This window comes from Gasterosteus aculeatus, chromosome Y (assembly GCF_964276395.1).
Source record: "Gasterosteus aculeatus chromosome Y, fGasAcu3.hap1.1, whole genome shotgun sequence".
NCBI lineage: Eukaryota > Metazoa > Chordata > Actinopteri > Perciformes > Gasterosteidae > Gasterosteus > Gasterosteus aculeatus.
Genome location: NC_135709.1, coordinates 5,031,774 through 5,041,466, shown reverse-complemented (window position 1 = coordinate 5,041,466; position 9,693 = coordinate 5,031,774). Strand labels below are relative to the sequence as shown.

At 41.3% G+C, this 9,693-nt stretch overlaps 1 long non-coding RNA gene across 1 annotated transcript; it reads left to right on the top strand.

Moving 5' to 3' along the window:
• Positions 1 to 233: 233 nt before the first annotated feature.
• LOC144390725 (uncharacterized) lies at positions 234 to 6,622 on the top strand. The gene is made up of 2 exons (XR_013454565.1): positions 234 to 1,881; positions 2,598 to 6,622. It is a non-coding gene; the product is annotated as an uncharacterized LOC144390725 (long non-coding RNA).
• The last annotated feature ends 3,071 nt before the right edge of the window (positions 6,623 to 9,693 follow it).

The window sequence follows — 9,693 nt, the reverse complement described above, 5'->3', positions numbered from 1 at the left end:
ATTATATATCACGTATATTATTGCATATGCAGTGATGTAAAACATATAAGGTTTCCCTAGGCGGGGGGGTGGGGGCAATAGCATGACGCTAACATGGCGCCAGCTAGCATTGTACTAGTAATAGCAGATCTAACTACTGACAAGTGGTTGAAACAGCCAGAGAAAATTAAGGGAGGGGGGGGGGCAATACAGCTGAAGGCGGTGGGGGGAGGGGGCCACGGACGTTACGGCGGGGGGCGCTAGCATGACGCTAACATGGCGCCAAAATAGTATAGACATATGTATAATAGGGAGACTTAAAATAAAGTCTCCTGGGACCATGCTCTAAAATGAACAGGAAGGCAGTTATAATTCTTTTGTTTGAATATTCCCTCTTTTTTTTCGCATTTTCTAGAAGCTATGCTTTGACAACTTCCTCTCTGCGACTTTGTCACACCCACTTCAAATTTTGACAAAAAATTCTTAAGGCCTTGGTGTCTTCAGTCTATACCTCGACTAAAAACACTTAACGAATTGTACCTCTTAATTGTACTTATAATGACTCTTAGCTATAGCGAGTTGTAAATCAGCTTGGAATGCACTTATTGTAAGTCGCTTTGGATAAAGGTCAGTCGACCTGACATTTTTCACACAGGTTCTCTTGGATATGCTCTACAAAAAAGGCAATAATGGTATGCTATTGTGCCTAACTAGATTTTTCGCCATTTTGAATTTTGTGAAAAACACGTTTTTGCGAACTCCTCCCAGACGCTGGCTCCAATTTTCATAGTATTTTCAGGAAATCATTATTGGCTCAATGGCATCTAAAGTCGTTAAAAGCTTGTTAATATCTCATTAATCATTAATCATCAAGTTATTGACCAATGAAGTTTTGTGGTGTGGCTTTTATAATTAAAGACCTATCAAAACCAAACCAGTTGGCCTGTCCTCACCAAATCTCTAGGTTATGTTCACAATCAGTCCCTGAATATACCCTTTTTTTCAGAATGTTTGAATCTTAGGGGGCGCTGCTCTCATTCGCTGAATATTTGCTTGTTCTTTCAATTTCCATTGAATTTTGGATTTACAAACTAACAAAGTTCTCCGAGAGTTTTAACCCTATTGCGCCACCTATTGGCAAAAGAAAATGCAAAAGGTAATACTTCTCTGTGGAGCAGATGTTTTTTGATCAGTTCCCGTTCTCCCCCTTGACTGAATGGAGGCTATTGTAGGATATTAGAAACAAATTGACGATCCGGTTCATAAAATTTATAAAAATGCATATAGTGTACACCAGAATACAGCCATGATTCTGAAACTGTGTAATCAATAAAGCAATGAGAATATTGTAAAACCACTGTAATTCTGCACTGTAATAGAATAATATTGATGCAGTTATGATTGTATTTGATGTAATGTAATCAACTGGAATGCATGCATGTAATACTTGCACAACCACTGATATTGACTAAGGATCATTCGAAATCCCGAGTTACATTGAACTCACCAGAAGACCACTCCCAGGGGTGTGGACACTGACTTTCACACCTTTAAGCATTGTTATAAATACCTGTAGGAACCATTGTTCTCGAGTTCGCTGGTGGAGGCGACAGACGGGCACTAGGGATGGTCAAAGGACTGACCTGGGGCCTGTTGGTCGCTGAGACCAGCGGCTCCTCAGCTGGGATGTTCTTTTTACCGCAACGCCATCTCCTTTATTAAATACATTTGATTTAACCTTTCGATCAGCGATGACCTCTGTCCGTCCGGCGTTTCTTCATTTTTGAACACAACAATTTGGTGACCCTGACGTGATGAGGAGCAATGGACGGACGGAGGAACAGCTGATCTGAACAAAGCCCAGCGATCGATTTTCTTCACTCACACGGCGCCATCGAAAAGGTAACCGGCAACCAGTTGTTTTAAAACCGAAATGCTGTATAGTTTATCATAGAACATTTAGGTGTGAGTGGACAAGATACGATGTTTTGAGGTAAACTACATTTTAGAGAAAAAATAATTTTTCTCTTAGCTTGAATGGCCGTTGTGATAAAAAGCACATTGTATATAGTGTTTGTTTGGACGTCTCTGTGTGTGTTGCCGACAAAGCTCGGTTGTGTAGCGTTAACGTTAAGTGAATGGGCGACGTTATTTAACTGATCAGTCATAGAAGGAATGAATGGAAACCTAGTATAGGCCTCTAACCGGTTGGGGATAAACGTATAGCAATTTATAGACTGTATACGTAATGCACTGTGTATAACGCGCTAGCAGAGTTAAGTCCACAAGGCCTGATGGAACCAGAGGAGTGTTACCAGCAGTAATTGAGTGGAAGAGGTTCGCGTTGTAATGGCGGTTCTTCGTTGTCTCCGTAAGCTCTTTTAGACTCTGTTAGGCGGCACAATAAATTAAAATATGACCTAGACGACGCCAATGAGGCTAGATAACCAAAAAATAAATCAATAAATTTGGAACTTGTGAGGACAGAGCCACGCGCCGTAGTTGCCAAGAACTGACTAAAATTTTGCGGATAATTAAGTGCAGGGATAAATAGACCTAAAATAATAAGAGATAAGAGATAAGATAAGAAATAGGTCATCATATAACTCGCCTTGCAGGTGAGGACAGAGTCACGGACCAGCGCGCCAAGACCCTGAAGGCTGGAAGTTACAATTTAAATTCAAAAAGGGTGAGGATAGTGCCACAGCCGTCTGCCAAGACCCGAAAATAATAAATTACTGGATAAATTTTTACAATAAATATAGATCAGTTGAAAACGTTGCGAACTTGTATAAAATTGTATGTTGCATGTTGCGAAAAGAATGAAGCCGGATTAAGGATTTGATTGGGGCCTGGTCTTGGGGAAAACGGAGCACATGTTTTTGGAACATTACAGGATGGCGGGCGGAGATAAATAGAGAAAACAGTTAAAAGATGGCTGAGAAAGAAATTCTCAACACGGTCTACAGAGGGGACAACAATGACTTGTTATCCACCACTACTGGGGGTGGAGAACATGTGCTTTGGAGATTTCCAAAATGGCAGCCGGCAACAGTTAAAAGAAGAAAGTTGCACCAGATGTAACAGTTTCTGTATTTCCCACCTCCACTCTGTATTCCCATTAAACAGTGTCTCCCCTTGTCCCCATTTTCCAAATAATCCTAAAAATGTTTCCTTCCTCCATTCTTAGGACCATGTGATTTTTGCTTGCATTACAAACGGTCTATGGACTTTTTCTAGGCTCTATGTGATTCTTTGTTTTAACGTTTATGTAATTGTTCTCTGCTTACATTAACACATTTTTCCCATTTATTGTTTAAACATTTTTACAAATTACTGAGTTTAAGAGAGACTCTAATCAGAGTCTGCAACACATCACACACAGACACACACAGCAGCAGCACACCTGAAGATGCACATTAGCACACACACTTTTGGGACTTGGGCAAGAGACAAAGGACAGGACGCTGTCTGTGGAGCCGGTCTGGTAAGACAAAAGGGAGTCTTTCCGAGAGAGGTGCGACCCATAGGGACGTAGAGACGGTCAACAGTCCAGTGGGTGAATAGTGAATATATGTAAATAGTTAGCACAGAGGGAGACGTTTAAATGAGTGGGAAATAATGTGATTTGAGCCAAATCTGTAGACCTTGTTGTAAATAATTTGTTATTTTCTCTTAAACTTAGTGATAGGATGTACAGTGCACGGTACATCTCATACAGCATCTTAATGACGGAAGCAAATTTTAGATCATAGGATAACATTAGTAAAAGGTAGTACGGAATGGAAACTTTGTTACAGACCATCATCCTGTAATGATTTTATCAACAAACCATACAAACATGTAACTACATATGATATATTGATATCATTTTCATTGGGAATAAATGAATGTTCTAGGTCTCTAACAAACCATGAGTTGAGTTTTGAGTTCACAGGTAGAGAACGAAAGCGTCTGCAGCCCTGACGACTGAGGATGCAAGAATGCAAGTCCAATTCTGATGGAAAGTCACAAAGACAATGGTGAACTGACTGTAATGGTGGGGGCCCTCAGTGGGCCAACAGATGGTGGAAGCAGCGAACGGATTGGTAAGATGCAGAAGTCAAAGGGTGCTGACAGCTGATCAACAGGAGGGACTTAGCAGGTCTCCCAACAACAACAAACGGGATAAGCATAACTATTTTTTACAGGGGTTCTGTTGAGAGTAACATGGTCTCAGAGTCCCGGATCAGAATTCGAAAACCACACACACTGTTTGAATGCAAATATTCTGTGTATCATGCTTTAATCATTTTTCTCTATCACTGCATAGGGACTGTTGTTTTCTTAATTTCTGTTTTTCAATTTAAAAGAAGAGCTCGCCAGCCGGCGTCGAACTTTGAGACAATGCAAAGAAGTCTGAAGCTGACCTGATGCTGATTATGACACATTTATTTTGAGACATGTGTTAAAATAACACATGTCTCAACAGGAGGGATGTAGATATAGAAATATTTTTCCAAATTGAACGATGGGAAAACTTAACAAAATAAATTACTAAAAGAAAGATTTAGATACCGGAGGAAACGTATTGTGAACAGCTCACAAGAGTTGAATCAACAAACGGCTCACAATTTGACTTCTATTTCTGGAATGAATTTGAAATATTGTTCTTCTCATTCAGTCAGCAGGACTGATAGTAAAGTAAATGGTACAAGACCAGGAGGAACAAGGTTCATGATTCATAATGTCCAAACATTTCCCTGATATAGAACTATACAGTAAATAGACATATTCACATTGAACATCTGGTCGGACGGTGAAAAAGATTCACCTTTCCGTTGAGTTGTACTTACTAAGATAACAGTATTGTCCAGATTAAACAAAACATAACTATAGACACAGTGAACAACAGACAGGAATGCATCACCAATAATTGATAAACTACATTAACCTAAAAGCCACATCAGTAGAATAGAAGCTATGGGAATACCTGGGGGGGTGTCTAATGAGTTTCAAGTCACACACAGGATCTAGAAGACGCACCTCTACCCCTGCTGGAGCAGAGAGGGATGACACACAAGAGGAGAGACCACCTGTCAACAACCTGAGCGGCGCCAAAGGAACTGTGAGCAGTGACCAAACAACCGTCATCTCACTGAGAGGAAGGACTTCCTCAGCCCAGAGTCTGCTTGACCACCGTGCAGGACCAGGAGGAAGCATCAGGACCGCAGCAGAACCAGCACCGCAGAGCCGGACCAGAAGCAAGACAAGCATCGTTCTAGGAGAACCAGAAGCAAGACTAGGACCGATTCAGAAAGGGTCCAAGCAACCTTCCAGTCTCCCTTTTGAGGGACAGCACAGTTCCAAGACCACCTCACACTAATAGGGGACAACGACAGCCCAGCACAACTTCAGACCCACGGGTCACATCAGAGCCATCGATTTCCAGTACAGACACTCCTAAGTTCCCAAGCCCCTCTACAAACACTGCCCCATGGACAACAACAACCATTGAGCATAAGAGATCTTGAGAATGATCGAGAAAACACCCGCACACACAAATGGAGGTGAACCACTGCTGAGAGCTCTCACTGAAGAACCAGCAGAGAACAGTGACATGGACAACCGCTTCTCAGATTTATTGGACTCATGATTTAGTAAATACAAACAATTGTTTATTTCTGTGATAACAGTCTCCATTATGGCCGGCATTCTATTCCATTGAATGCATGCTGTTGCATCCTCTGCATCAGGACTCTTATCATTAGAATCATCCAAGAAGACCAGCCCCATGATGCCATAAGGTTTTATTAAATTAACGTGTCCTGTATCAATTTATACTGTACACATGACATCCGTGATGAAATGTTAAATCCTGGGAGAAGATCTTTCAATCTCTCCGACAGATTTCTTCCTCGTTTTATTCCCAAAAAGGGTTTTCGAGGGAGTTTTTGTTCTGTGCCAGGTACAAGTTAACAAGGTGTGTCCAGAGGCACATCTTATGATTAGAATGTGTAAGATCAAGCGTGTTATATTGGATCGAACGTTATGCTAAACAAATAGAGACGACACATCTGACAAAACTGAGGAATTTGATGAACCGATCCCTCTGATTGGTTTTTACACCAAAATTGGTGTAAAGGGATGGATTGTAGGATATTAGAAACAAATTGACGATCCGGTTCATAAAATTTATAAAAATGCATATAGTGTACACCAGAATACAGCCATGATTCTGAAACTGTGTAATCAATAAAGCAATGAGAATATTGTAAAACCACTGTAATTCTGCACTGTAATAGAATAATATCGATGCAGTTATGATTGTATTTGATGTAATGTAATCAACTGGAATGCTTGCATGTAATACTTGCACAACCACTGATATTGACTAAGGATCATTCGAAATCCCGAGTTACATTGAACTCACCAGAAGACCACTCCCAGAGGTGTGGACACTGACTTTCACACCTTTAAGCATTGTTATAAATACCTGTAGCAACCATTGTTCTCGAGTTCGCTGGTGGAGGCGACAGACGGGCACTAGGGATGGTCAAAGGACTGACCTGGGGCCTGTTGGTTGCTGAGACCAGCGGCTCCTCAGCTGAGATGTTCTTTTTACCGCAACGCCATCTCCTTTATTAAATACATTTGATTTGAACCTTTCGATCAGCGATGACCTCTGTCCGTCCGGCGTTTCTTCATTTTTGAACACAACACTATCCTACATATTTTAGTGACTTTTTGCAGGTCTTTGTACAGCAAGGCAAGTAACCTCAGACTCTTTTTTGAATCCCACACTGATTTTCTTGTTTTCTTTGTCTTTTTGACTGCATGTCCGGCTGACCGCTGCCCCCCCCCCCGACATGCAAGGGGAGGCTCAGGCACGTTCATGCTGCTCGCAGCTTTAATTCAATCTTGAAAATCAAAATATTTAGACCTTGGGGTACCGTGCTCCCTGAAAAGACAGCTCTTTAGCTGGACCTACATCAGAACTGTTTGGTCAGCAGACTAGGAGGTGCACCGTGTGTAAAAAGCACTTGTTGCGTGTTTACTGTTCTTCCAGGAGGGAGTCTTCATGGCCTGGCTCCCAACGCTGGTCATAGTTTTGAGTTGTAAAAACGGCGGGGGTCTATCAGTGCTCTGAAGTCTCACAGCGTGGACTCCTCCGTGCCAGCAACAAATGTGTCAAAGTCTGCTGGGTTTGGCGCTTTGCTCACTCCCTGGCGTCCAACACCGATGTATCCAGCTGAGGTACAAAAATGTGAAACCTTTTAAGCAGCTGGACCATTCATTGTGACAACTGCTGCTTTGTCTTATATTCCTGCATATTTTTAAAAATTACGGTCAGCAACATCTAAACTGTGTTTTTATCTCCTTCTGCCCCTCCACAGCCCCTTAAATCTCCTTTATCCGTTCCTTTCCTATGTGGGTTTCAACATACACTTTGTAGTGACCTTGCTAAGTTCTCAACTTTTTCTATGTTCTCTCATACTGAATAAACACTTGTTTCTCTGCTTGTTAGGGCTTCAAGGACAGCTCTCTCCATCTGGCATTAAGTATTCCACGGTGCCAGTGTCGGGTTAACTGACACTCTTGCACTTAAACTAATAGCACCGAGCAGTCATCTCCCACGAGGTGCTCACCTTGGGAAAAAAAATCATCCAGTTCCCTCATCTTCAATCATAGTGGTGCTCTTGCCACCCACTGAATGAAAGCCCTGGCATGAAAAGAGGTATTGTTTCACTATTCAGGGATACATGGAATGGAACATGGAATACGCATGCCCTTTCTTGGATTTGCACTCCTTCAGAGTTCAATGAGAAGTTGAAAAGTGGGATAGAAACAGAGCAGCATGCAAACAGAAAAAGCCATGTCAGCAAATCGTCACTATCATTAGGAGTCAACATGCAACTTGATTTCTGTAGTAACACAATTAGTCAAGTGTCAAACATTCAAATGCTTTAAAGCAAAGTGTGAGGAACTAGAATGTAGACAGGTTGATTCACGACGGATATCCATACTAGTAAAAGCGCAAAAAAATCACTTTATTTAGTTGTTGATTTCTGGTAGCTCTTAAATTCAGTGTGTGGACAATTTTTATTTTAGTGGGAATCTAGCATTCACATGGTACGTCTAGTGAGTTTCAATTTTTATTATTGTCAAAAGATCTGAAGAATGTGTCAATATCAATTAATCTCCCAATCTCCAATAAGAAACAATGTTTCTTATAAGAAAACAATGTTTCTTATTGGGGATCCCAGGTATCGTCTTCTTATTTTACTCCGTTCTTTTCGGGTTGTCCTTTGGGAATGGATTGTTTCTACTGTGAGTTGTTAAAATAAATACATTGTACAGGTGAGCACAGGGCAAAGAGAAGCACCACTTAGACCACAGAAGAACAGCATCACCACCTGTCCTCCTTTGAACCTCCTTCTCAATGGTAACCTAAACTGATTTGTAAAAATTAAGATGTTTTTTAGTTTTGTTGCTGAATATAGGCTAGACCATTTGGAGGTGGCAGGTTCCAAAGCCATTTTCAACAAAGATGAGCTCCAGGTTCTGTCCAGAGCCAGGCGGGGGTGACTGCCGGTGGTCCGCCTTTCTCTTATGCACCGGCTCTATCCGCTCAATCCCGCGGTCAGCTATAGCATGACAATGTGCGAAAGGACTCACTGTGCAGTTGCACACAGCTATGGTGTGTTGGCTCCTTTTGCCCACTCAGTTTTGGCTCCTCCCCATCACAGAGACCTCGGCAGGGGTCGAGGGCCAGCGACAGACCTTGATGTGTGATGCTGGAACCCGAAGGACGGACCATTTTTCATCTTGAAAAAACTCTAAATTAAGAACATCATCATGTCTATTGGCATTTAACTTTATCTATGGCAATTTTGATCTCGAACTTAAATTACCCCAAATCCATTTGAGGCTGTGATGGATAGGATTTTACCTTTATCAGTCATTTTTTTTAAAGGGGGAGGAGTCAAGGTGGACAATGAGATACTGATCACACTTAGTAAATCAGAATAAATGCTCCCTGTGCTTTCTTCTAGGTCTAACTTAAGTTTCTATGCATTTCTCTGCATGGCAAAATGTCCTTGAATTAATAATTTCATACATTTAGATGGAATTCATTCGAATTAAATTAAGCAATTAGGGTAAATAAATTAATGTAAATAATGCAGTGATGTGAGTGAAGTTATTAATTGCGCTGATGGGGTTATGTAAACATCCCACCCAAACGTTAAGGAATAAGAGCCACAAATATCAGGTTCAATTGGGAAATATCTGAAATCTCAATATTTTTATCAAGAGTGTAACCTTTCCAGGATAATATACCATTAATCACTAGGACCATATCCAATGAATGATCCAAGTGCCACATTAATCGACGCAGAGGAAAACTGACAGCCCTGGTCCTTATCCACAGAGGAAAATAAGGGGCAACAGGTAGGCCTTTATCCATTAAACTCTGTTCTTGCAATGCTCTCCTACACACAAAGACCATAATTTGGCGAGGCTACCTGTAAGGACCACAGGGGTGGCAAATAGGTAAACGGTAAATGGACTGTACTTGTATAGCGCTTTTCTAGTCTTCTTAACACTACATGACATCATTCACCCATTCACTTTTCCCTTTCCCTTTCCCACTTTTACACTGATGACAGGAGAACCATACACATTGATACCTGCACATAAGTAACTAACATCCACACACTGTAGTCGCAGCTA